Source organism: Mugil cephalus, chromosome 4 (assembly GCF_022458985.1).
Source record: "Mugil cephalus isolate CIBA_MC_2020 chromosome 4, CIBA_Mcephalus_1.1, whole genome shotgun sequence".
Lineage (NCBI taxonomy): Eukaryota > Metazoa > Chordata > Actinopteri > Mugiliformes > Mugilidae > Mugil > Mugil cephalus.
The window spans coordinates 17583401-17595815 of NC_061773.1; the positions used below are offsets into that span (position 1 = coordinate 17583401).

General features: G+C 40.9%; 1 protein-coding gene and 1 long non-coding RNA gene across 4 annotated transcripts in view; one reads left to right on the top strand and one right to left on the bottom strand.

The window, feature by feature from the left end:
• chd6 (chromodomain helicase DNA binding protein 6) overlaps window positions 1-12415 on the bottom strand; it is a 111411-nt gene that overhangs the window by 65860 nt on the left and 33136 nt on the right. The window lies entirely within an intron of this gene.
• LOC125006359 lies at window positions 4978-6447 on the top strand. The gene is made up of 2 exons (XR_007112565.1): window positions 4978-6043; window positions 6240-6447. It is a non-coding gene; the product is annotated as an uncharacterized LOC125006359 (long non-coding RNA).

The window sequence follows — 12415 nt, forward strand, 5'->3', positions numbered from 1 at the left end:
GGGTAAATCTAGCTTAATGGATGATAGGCTGCACCCTACGGGAACTTCAGTGTCCATCCATCCATCCACCTCTGACTTTTAGACCCGGTTGTCATCAGGCAGGAAGCAGCGCTTAAGTGTATTTACCTGATACATATTCTAATAGTATCTGCGTAAACACTTGCAGCCATAAATATTCATGGTTAGTAGGTGGACCTGAAGGTCAGCGTAGCATGTGGGCAAATCCATTTAAATCAAAACTGCAGAAATGCTTCAATATCCATTGGTTACAGAGCATGGGATTGCAGTTACGCCAAGGTTAAATATAACGGTGCTCTGCGGTATTCTAAGGAGGAATTTCTGAGGCATTGCATCCACCCACTTACTGCAAACTGTTCGAGAGAGCAGATGCAGTGGTGTATCACTAAAATTTAGAATGAAGCAAATTTTTTTTTTAATAGCTACTTTTGTATTGTTACAGCCCGTTCCATTCGTTTTTTTCCAAAGTAACAGCTTTTTGGAGATTCAAGTTCTGGCTCTGCAGCCGGATCCAAAGGGCCCCCTGCGGAGCTCCAACTCAGCCCCGATGGCTGCGATGCTCCACTAAACACGAGAGTAAAAAAGATCTTCAGGTTGTAGGAGGCAAGAGTAAGAAAACATCATCATAATACTCCAGTATAACAGACGCTGCGTATCTGAAACCTGATAAAACAGTCAAATAATTAGATGAATATTACATGATGCAACAGTCATGAAAAACTTGTTTTGACGCAGCACTCACAGGAACTATTAAAAAACAATGACAGTGTTTGTTCAGGGTTTTAGATTCTCAACATGTACCTTAATAACTAATGTGCTTGTCAAAAACAAGAAAAACAACAAACTGTCTTAAAATAGAACTCAGATCCAGAATCTTTAGTTGCAGCAGAGAACTTAAAAAGTGGAAAGGAGCACAGCGTTCCTAAAAAACAAGCAAAGGCAATCCATCAGGATTACGTGCATAAAGCCAAGCTATATCAGAATCCTTAACTAGAAAAGCCTCAGTTTCCCAAAATGCAATGGAAGAAGGCTGCAGCGTTGCCAGTAAGAAAGTGATTCATTGTGGTTTTGATGTGTTGCTGCATTGTTCCCATCTGATTTCTTGGATTTCATTTTTTTTTTTTTGCCGTCTCATTGTTGTTTAATTCAGTTGTGGTTTGAAGCAGCAGTAGGTTTATGGTGAGCTATCCAGGCACTCTTGGTAGGTATTGTTTTATTTATGTCTAGTTTATTTAATTGTGTCACAAAGGCCGACCGTTTTTTCCATTCAGTGATTTTATAATCACTGCAACTGGTGCCTGTGTTTCGCAGTTATCTCGGCTCTGTGGTCGGACACTGAGTGAATAACTCTGACTTAATTAAACATTGATCAGGAGGACTTCACCAAAGCGAATCACAGATTCAATTTCCACGAGACAGCATCCTCCTCACGCTTTACACTCCGCAGGTATGAATGTCAGCGTGTGGATAATTAATTCTATTTTGATGTGACTAATAATACGCTACCTGCAGGAAAATGCTGTCGGAACAAACAGCTGGCCGGTAAACGTCACACTGCAAGCGTGTCCTGCCCAACAACACCTCTGCTCTCATGGACAAAGAATTGAATTTGCATCGTAATGTTGAAATAACCTCCAAACTGAGAGTGTAACGCCCTAAAGTTACTGATCAGAATGCGCTGTGATGGTCTTGTTCATTACCAAGCAAATACGACATGAACACCGCAGTAAACCGACACCTCTGCTGCAGCTGCTTAAAACACCTGTGGCTGTCTTTACACATCTCGGGCATAACATTAACCCTAACCCTCATAAGTATACCCCCGCACAAACTATCAATATTTTAAACCAATCAATTCTGAGGTACCATTTAGTGCCAATGTGCTTTTATCCTCTATCTAAAAGGTTGCATCAAGGGCAGGGAAGTCAATATTCTGGTTTACAGCGTGAAGGTGACAGCGGAGTTGTTCCGATTCACATCGACCAAAGTCATTGACGGACACTTGGCTACCTAAAGAGCGTTTCCTCTGGTGCTACTATCGAACACAAGCTACGCCAAATCCACCTTCCATTAAAGGCCACGTTACCATTTTTCTTGTGTTCTCACATTTTTTTGCATATTATGGGTCGCATCTGCACTCTGAAGGTTCTGAAGGTTACCCCATATAGATGTACAAACACAATTCAAAAGTGACATAAGAGGAACCTACATAATGTAAGACAAAGACCCTGAAGTTTGTGATGAAAGAATAATGCAGCTCCATGTCATTAAGCATCAGACTTTATAAAAGGTGGACGCCATGACATTCGTTCATTTTCTAGAATGCCATCCGGGTCGCCAGTCTATCGGAGAGCTAACACAGAGAGATAGACGACCATTCACACTCACACATACCGCTAATTTAGAATCCTCAGTTAAACTAACGAGCATGTGTTTGGAGACGGGGAGGAAGTACCCGGAAAACACCCACACAGACGCAGGGAGAACATGCAAACTCCCCGGAGAAAGGTCCCAGTCGGCCAATGGATTCGAACCAAGAACCTTCTCGTCGCTGTGAACAGCATGACAGCTCTACAGAAACAAAGCCAAAGCATCGGGAGCTTTCCCTGGGGGCTGGCTGCAGTATAGGATATAAGCGCCACCTCGTCCATATTAGTCAATGGGACTTAGGGTTAAGGCCAAATGATGTCTTTTGTCTTCTGTCATTTCAGGTTGTTAATATGATGCTCATGCATGTTCAAATGTCCATTTTTCTTAGACGTTTCATTTGAGTTATTGGGCAACATAAAAACTGGACGCGACATCGTGATGAGTGACGGTTGCCATGACAACCGCTCAGAGAAGCAGTCCCGTAGGGACCCGCAGAGTAGAAAAAATAAATAAATGAACACGGTCTATAACGTGGCAGACAGTACAGTACTGCTCAGACTCTGGATCCAAACCCGCAAGATGGCAGTGTCCGTATTCCTGCAGTTCTAGGGTCAGTTTGGCCAATAGGAGGAAGTTGAGAGGCACATTTTACACAGTCCATGGCGTGTGTAACATGAATTCCTTCCAAAGCGTTCAATGTTCCTATGAGATCCAAACAATCACTGCCAGAAGTCTATTCATGTTCATAAAGACACACACGGAGAACAAAGTTAAACTGAACATTTTTGCAGTGCTACAGTCTTAGATGATGCTATCATGGTTAGCCTTGAAAGTAAATGTAATTAAACATGTACAATGTGTCAACTGGGTCCCCATATTTTACTGAACAAGCAAATCAATTACACATGTTGGTCTTTAGTGGACCTTCCAAACTCTGGTGGCCTGTCTCGTTTACCTCAAACGTTTCACAGTGAAACAAGCACAACATAAATATTTTCTCGCCGACAGTATGTCACTATGTGAACATGCCAAACCGTGAACTGCATGTACCCATGTTTAACACCTTCAGTATCAATCTCTCCACATTAAAGGATTACAACTCACAGCTGCGTCTTTGATTCCTTTTTTTGGCATCAATAAGCCTCAATTTGAGGATTTGTCATGAAACTACATTCGACGTAGCCCCAGTTACCGTTTACATGTGGCTAAATATGAAATGGTCTCATTTAACGAGCTGCAACGTGAGGATACAAACAGTCCAATGACAAACAAGAAACTACTCGAACGTGACGTTTGCGGACACATAACCACGGAAATAACATGTTTTGATGCGCTTGTTGCAAATATTACACACTGAGATATTCTTGTGCAAGCAAACGCACTCTTTACATGATCGGAGCACGCTGCAGCAGATTGAGACGCTTGGCAGGGATGTTTAGTTCGCCCCAAAGACAAAACACCAAGGGAAAAAAAAAAACAGAGCGATGCTGTTCAGCTCAGTGAAGAATGTACAGACTTTTACACTGACGGAAACAAAAAAAAAAAAAAAAAACATTTCACAAACATAAGGCTTGGCGCAGGAGAGCCAGTTCGCCAGGAAACAATTCAGCGGTCCACCTACTCCTGGGGAACAAAGGACACTCCTTAGAAGACGAAGGCCTCCGCATTTTAGCCGGAGAAGACAGACTGTTTGAGACGAAGTAAAGGAAGACATCTTTATCAAATTGGTAAATCCTTCTCTGAACAGGGGCGGGTGAACTGAGATATAATCTGCCATGAACCCAGTCTTAACTTCTGACCCCAAGAAGTTTCACACCCATACACACCTTGAGACTGGAGCATTAAGATCCGTTCTGAGTAACGGAGATCGCATATAAGACATCCCACCTCTGACCACATTTGGATGTGTTCTGGTCCATGTGTGTGCCCGCATTCCTTTAGCAGTCTGAACGCAATGTGTCCTGGGTCGCATTAAAGACAGGAGCCACATTTGGTTAAGCTACGTATTTCCTCAATCGACGGTGTCCTTATTCACCTCCAGCTCTGGAGCAGCGGAAGAGACTCATTAGAGCCATCAGCTGTTAAAATATTACTTCCAGATGATGTTTTTGTTTATTTACATACACAGAAACTGAGATCAGATCCGGAGAGTCGTTTGGAGTCTCGTTGTTAATGCTAGGTCTGAATACGCGAACTTAAGGCCGGTCACTTGCAATCAGATTGACCAGATGGGATCCTAATGCAAGCTCTGAAGAGGCCCGAACCGTTTCCTCTAACGACAGGTCCTCCTCCACCAGGCTAGAACTGAAAAAGCTACTCGGACCAAACGTCTTCAATTAACTCTTCAAGTCCAGCTGCCTTTCTGTAACGTTTTTGGATAAACCATGACCTGGATGGCTGAGAACCTTCACAGTGATTCTTATGACAAAACTCCACACAAACGTAAAGCAAACACAATCTCAGACCTCTGTACAAACACATTTATAAAAAATAAAAAAATTAAAAGCAAACATACTACCAAAAACTAAACAATACTGTGAAATGACTAAAAGCAATTTAGTGAACACCGAGCTACAAAAAAAAGCAGATCACTGATGAAATATAAAAGCATTATGCGGTTAGGGAACAGAAGGAGATTAGCAAAAATGAGCCACTGAGATTAGCCCTGACTTTCTTTAAAAAAGATTAAAAAAATACTGCAATTCTTTCACAAAAAAAAAAACACTTTCCTTTACAACAATGAACAGAACCCCCGCCCCCCAAAAAAAGGAAAAGGAAACACCTCCGCATGACAAGAAATATTTAATTTTTATTGACACCCCACAATATAACGTGCTGCATTTTTATGCATTTTTATTTAGAACACACTTAGGTACAGTGTGCTGCCTCTTGAATATAAACTCCATGAATCCGCAGGTTGACAGCTGGCGGTTGCTACCTGTTTATGCCCCTCGAGCCAAACTGTTGAATATACATTCAGTGCTACAGTATGCACAGTATGCACGGGGTGATCTGCCGTCTGTTTAACGCCTCTTTCTCTGCACGTGTCTGGTCGTAATGTGAGAGACTGTACATCGACTTTATGTTTTCCATACCAATGTCACCACCACAAGCTGTAGCACTTTTTTTTTTTTTTTTTTTTTGCTCTTGGCAGAGGAAGTGAGTGCATTTTGAAAGCGTTCCAGCTCAGCCCTCGTCTCTCTGATTATGTGGAATATTCTGCGGGAAAAGGTTTTAATTCTGAACGCAGCACAACGAGAGCGCAGCCTGGAACACATCAGGCGGCCGACGGCAGCAACACAGACCATCGATTCCTCCAACACACCTACGTTTGTGAAAAACGACCGCACGGTTCCTATGACAGCGAAATAGGGGAGTAAAGGGTCTAAAACCGGCTGTGGTCCTCGCCGACGCTTGACAGTATTGAGAGACTAGGCAACAGGGAGCGAGCGCTCAGCGCGGGGACCGGCAGCTCCAGGTCGGGCCAATGTGAGAAGACTGAATGAGGGACCGTGTCTAAATGCAAACTCTCGTGACGCGAGACGACACGAAGCAGGTGCATGTTTTCGCTGGTTTCACGCAGCAACTACGCCGCCGGCGGCGCCGTGACGTGAGGCCGATGCAGATGTGGTACCGGGTTCAGCTCCTCACGCAGGTATGAGGAGTCGTCTCAATGAATCACACACACACACAGGCGCGCAGCGAGCGCGCCGGCCTCGTCGGCAGTTTGGCGTGAGGCGGGGGTATCGAGGCCGTTGCCATGGAAACTGGCTCTCTATGCCAAAAGCTGCTGGGTGGAGTGGGGAGGCGGACGTAAACACGTGGTCACCATGGTAACCCTTTCGTTGCAGCCTGCCGTGGACTGATTCCACCTCTGTGTCTGATGTCTGCCTGCGCGTCAAAAGCAGCGTCACGTGTTCCCGTCTGCACGTCGAAATATCTGATAACAAGAGAGAGAAATGGGAACAGCAACGTCTCCGAGCGGCGGATTCTGAACCTGCTTACTATTCCGGCAATTTATCAAATAATCATTCCGGGATATTAAATATTTCAAATCGATTTCTTTGTCTGAGCAACAATCCAGAAAATGTGCAGCGCGCTCACAGCAGCATGAAGAAATTTATTTTTGCTGTCATTTAAAATGATAGTTTGCTTTCAGTTGAATAATCACTTGACGTTTCAGCGCTATGAAAGGTTTTGTTTGCATGTGGTTCTGTGAAGAACAAAATGTTTTCTGTGCCCAGAGAAGAGGAAAAGTTATCATAGCCATACTGCAAGTTTTAGAGAACAGTATTTTTTTTACTAATAAAATAAATAAATACATTTACATTAATTTAGTTTAGTTATGTGATGGTAATGCATAGTAGTAACGAAGTTAAAGTTGATTAATTATATTGTTATTATTTGAATTATTTACCCTTCATTCAGCCAATCAGAGAAGATCAAGGAAACATTCTCAGGTGAAATCAGGTTCAAATGTGATCTTCAAGGTTCACCTCTGCATGAACTCTGAGCATTAGTGATATTCAATACCAAGTAAAATTCAGGCGGTTATCGGCAATACCAATACGATATGGATACTTTGTGAAAGATATACTTAATGTGTCTATTAAATCTAAAAAAAAATTTTTTTTTAAAAAAGTAGTGTATTTCAAATTATAGCCTATAAAGAACACACACATATACAATACACGTTACCTCGAACAACTGGAGTTTCAAAAGTATCGATATTTTGACTTGAGAATCGACTTTAAAGCATAAAAAGCTGGTATCGGAGGTATCGATCCGCACGTCACGACTGAGCCTGACTGTTCTATTAGGTACCATGAGGAAGTGTCCTAATGTTGTCTAATCTGATAATATGTTGACAAGTGGCTGAATCAGCACTTATGTTCTGATGCTCTAAATACATTTATATTCATTTACCACTTAAGGTCAAGGAGGCATGTATAATTAAATTCATTGATCTTGATTTTCTCTGTGAAAATAAAAATAAAAAAAGGAAAAATTTCATTTTTTTCATTTTTCTGACGTCCTACAATAACACTCAAGGGTTGAACTTTAAAATTTATCTCAAAGGATTAAAAATGAATCTACAGTCCTTTGCATTGGTGAGGCCGTGCCGTGATCCCCGTCCCCACAGGGAACTAAAGTGAACCAAACTGTGATTACACACTGGGGTGTCATGCTGGAGAAACTGTAAAACACACTCGTCAATATGATTTTCAGAAACAAACCAGATGAGCTGATCAGCTTTTTGTTTTGCTTTTTTCTGTACCAGAGAAGACGAACCCGACTGCAGAGCAGAGACGTTCCATTTAGACAAAACTATTGCAGTTATTTGCTTTAGATTTTTCCGACTTGTCAAATATCAAACTTTGCACGACAGAAACTTTTCTCTCTATAGTTTATGTGACCTTTTCTTTGTAGTTGCACAATGACACGTAAATGCAAAAGAACAGTGAACTTTTCCACTGGTTTGTAAAGAAATAAAACTGGAGGTGCTTAACAAAGGGTCAGGAGCCAGAGGAGCAAACGTAGGCTTCTGTCAAGTCCCGACACGACCAAAACAGCAGAGTAATGAGTCTGAAACCCAGAGACAGACCCTGGAGGAAGAAGTAAAGGAGTCTCGGGATAAGTGCTCAGGTTAACTGTTGGCAGTTTTTGCTTTAAAGACGAAACCTGCGCTCACGTTAAAACCTTCAAGGAGAGAGAGCAGATACACATCAGGTATCTGAGCACCTCAAGGCTGACACAATGACATCCCACCACTACATTTCTTACTAAAATTAGTTCCTATTTCAAGCATTTCAGAAACATACAGATGCATTTAATTCCTTTTAATTTTTCCAAGATATTTATTAATAATAAGATGGGTTGAATCTTTGGTAGCCGTCAGGTCCTACGTGACTACAAACTTGAACTCGGTTTTCTCTTTTTTCCTCTTTTTCACGTTGTCCACCCAAGGACATTACACAAAATAAGTACACAGCTCAAACTGGAGTGTGTATTATGTCAATATTGTGTAACAATTCATGTTCACTTTCTTTTCATATACTTGTACATACTTCTTTATATATTTATTGGACTCTGGACTCACCATGTGCAATAATTTCCCAATGTGCAACACACTTTATATTCAATGTTATTGTAGAACTCGGAACATAAGTTCACTTACATTTGTACATATTTTTACACATATTTTATTATATTTTTTTATTATAATTTCCTACTTATTCTATATATTCTTATTACCTTCATTGAAAAGTAATTTCCCCTTGGCATCAATAAAGTAATTCTGATTCTGTGTGGAAGTCAGACCTTATGAGTTCACTGCTCCCCAAAGACATTTAGACATTTGTTCGTCCACACGAATATGATTTTTGGGTGAAACCACATAAGTCTTGCATGTTTAGGTCGACCGTCATGATGGATCTGGATTTTTTGGTGACTGGAATTGCACCTCTTTGAATCCAGGTCCCAGGGTGAAATAAAATACGGAGCCTGTGCAGTTTCTTCATTCGTGTGGACGTCTGATACTGCTACTCTATGCATCGATATACTCTATGTTTGTGCAGGGTTGATCCAGGTCTGGGTGATGAAGCCCATGCCGTAGTGTAAAAAATTGCAGTTCATCAAGTGGCCACTAGAAGCTGTCTCAAAGGGGAGGGAGCATATCCCATAATCCCCATAGACCCCCATGTTAAAAGCCCAATATTACAGCATTATTAAACATGTTTACAACCTGGTACAGGTCTCAACAGTTTATTACACTATTCGTGACAACTGTACGGGGGTGATTTTGTTTTGCATTTGTTTATTTTTTATTAAGGTTTAAAATTCTGCATAATTAAGGGAGTTCCAGCTTTGAGTGACAAGCGGTAGCCTGAGCTAACAGGTAGTGGAGAGTCTGATGGGCGGGTCTCAACGTCCAACACAAACCCTCAAGTCCATATTTGGAATATCCCCACGTGGGCATCCAACATGGCAACGGAGCCCACTTTAGGCATTTAGAATTTCGAGGTTAAGTATCCAATGGGTGACATCATAATGGGTTTGTCCATATTATATACAGTCAATGGTTAACACGCATGTTAGACCTGTTTTTTTTTTTTTTTTTTTTTGTCTGAGTTCCCTAACAGAAACAGCGCTACGCATAGACCTGCCATATGTACTACAGGCTTTCTACAACTACATGCAGTTTTGCAATGGATCCATCTTTACAGAGAAATTCTCAAAAAGACACCAAGGAAAACCAGAGAAAAAGGACTGTTTCAGTACGTGTGAATGCAGCCATAAGTTTCGTTTGTCTTGTTGATGTGCAACTCTTGCATGCATTCAAATTTTCATGACAAACGCAACAACATCATTAGAAGCGATGCACTGCTGTGGAACGTCTTGGTCCTGCTTTTGCTCAGTGTCAACATCAACAGCTCAGCAAACACGTTGAAAAATGGCTCATGCACACACTATGGTTATTAATGCTTCTGTGCCACAATATTGAACAAACACAGAAAAAATAATGAGCAGATATGATTGAGATCTTAAAAAAAAAAAGAACACAATAAGTTCTAAGAGATTTTCCTATAAATAAAAAAGTTATATCGGCATCTGTTGCGGATGCAAGCTATTTCCCTGAAAGGGTTCCTTTTGATGACTACTTTAAAGAGACTTTAATCTGGCTGTGGACATGAGAGCGCTGGAGAGCCCAAGCTCTTAAAACATCGGTCTTGCTCCAGCTGGGGCCAGGAAGGACTTAAATAAGTCTTACAGGAATAAATAGTGCAAGCAACGGTTTATTACATATTCAGGTTTCCACCAGAGCAGCAGATTTAAATCCTGAGCCCTGATTTACACCTGGGATCCAAAGTGTGAAAGAATGCAGCTAAACGAATCTGACAACTCAAGCGACAGCACACCGAGATGTCTTGAATTGGGATTAACAACTAACCTGGATGACCTGATTTGCATAACTGGGATCATATCTTAGCCCAGTTTCATCTTAAAGGCCCAAAAAAAGTCTAGCGAGGGCTCATGTGACCTGATTTCATTTGGGATAATCAGCTAATAAATGGAGTTATTCACTATTGAAACATGAAAACACGGGGAAATTATGAAAAAAAAAAACATTTTCATAACTTCTGCAGTATTTTCTTTATTTTGAACATATGAGAAACAATTAACTGAAATTATACACAACTCTGTGCAGCGTCTGAAGAGATGAAGGACAAGGGCGTAACTAGGCCACTCGTACCAGAGTGAGTAACACAACAGAATCATGGCTCGTCAAGTAGGCCACATTTGCATCATGCCACAGTCTCCATCTGACACGAAAACATAGCTGAAGCAGTGACCGTATCGCCAGGCAAATGTGAACTCAATACTCCTCACAGATCAATGACGTCCGTCTCACGATGTTATTGACGAGCGTCAAATGTCTAAATCGTTCGAAAACACCATAGTCTACACCAGTGTTCTTGTTTGTACTTCATCCACATATCACTACGTAAAAAAAAACGATTTCCAGATGTTCAGTTACAGTGATGCAAATATTGAGCTGCTTCAATGTATTTGCGCCTCAGAATTTGCTGCATTTCTGCACAAAAGTGAGCAAAAACATTATTTTCACACCAGAGAACCCCTTCAAACCAATGAGACAAAAGAAAATGAACCATATGTATAGATCTGTGAGGGGCAAAACATTTTAATTTTATTTTTCCAGTATTTGCTGTGACCTCTTTATGGAGCACTAACAGCAAGCAAATGTTTTTCCAGTAACTGCTGATCAGTCATCTACAGCATCTTGGAGGAATTTACCCCAATCCTCAGAAGAGACCCCCTTCAGTTCTGAGAAGTCGCTGGGTTTCCTTTCACTAACTGTTTGCTTCAGGTCCATCCACATCATTTCTGTTTTATTAAGGTCAGGGCTTTGACTCGGCCATTACGAAACAATCATTTTTGTTCTTTTTAAGTCTAGTTCCAGGACTAGTGTGAACATCCACCAATGTTTACAGTAGGGCTGCACAATTAATCGAAATTTAATCGTGATCGCAGCTGCCACGATCTAATGAATCGGCCTCTCAACCACCGGTCAGCCAACCACCAGGGGGCGAACGCATGGTTAAGGCTTCATGAAGCTGCCTAAATAACAAGCGAGTGCACCTTGGAGCGGAAGCCTCAAGTTACCCGGTGTACTAACGAGAGCAGGTCATCGTGGACTTGTTTTGGATTTACCTTTTGTGACGTGAAACAAGAACAAGTTACATGCAAAGAGTGCAGCAGAGTTGTGTCTGCCCCGTAGGGTAACACAACTAATCTGTTCAATCAACTAAAAAAAACATCACACTCCAAAGTACGAGGAACGCATGTAGGCCAAAGCTAACGCTGCTTCACTAAATGAACGCAGACAACCATTTGTGTAAATTTTCTTTTTCATTATTAAGCATTTATTCTAATTCAAAGTTTCATTTTGCACTGAAAACTATTTGAATATTGTTTCTTTAAAAGTAGTGCAATAAAAATACAGATGTTTTCCCAAACATGATGAATAATTACAACAATCGTGATTATCATTTTGGCCATAATTGTGCAGCCCTAGTTCACAGTCATTTTTATGCAGAAATGTAGAAAATTAAATAAGTAAAAATACTTTTTTTAAATACAAAAAAACGGCTGCTCCTTCTCATTACTGCATTACGTATTTAGAGAAACTGCCACTTTAAATAATTTGTACGTCATTAGGCTGCTGAAGATTCCACGTTGAATATTAATATTATTCAACATGCACAATACCGATTGAAGTATATAAATAGATGATGGTCCCCAAATAATTAGTGTTGTCCCTGGTTGGGCTTTTTGTGGATAATGTGATGTATCACAGTCCATTAATCTAGCCTTGGCTTCAACTAAAAATTGTAATAAAGTAATGAAATAAAGTAAAAGAAGCTTTTTCAGGTGGGAACAAATTTAACACATGCTAAAATGAATGTAGTTAAACTGGCTAACAAAACTGCAAATTGGGAAGTGT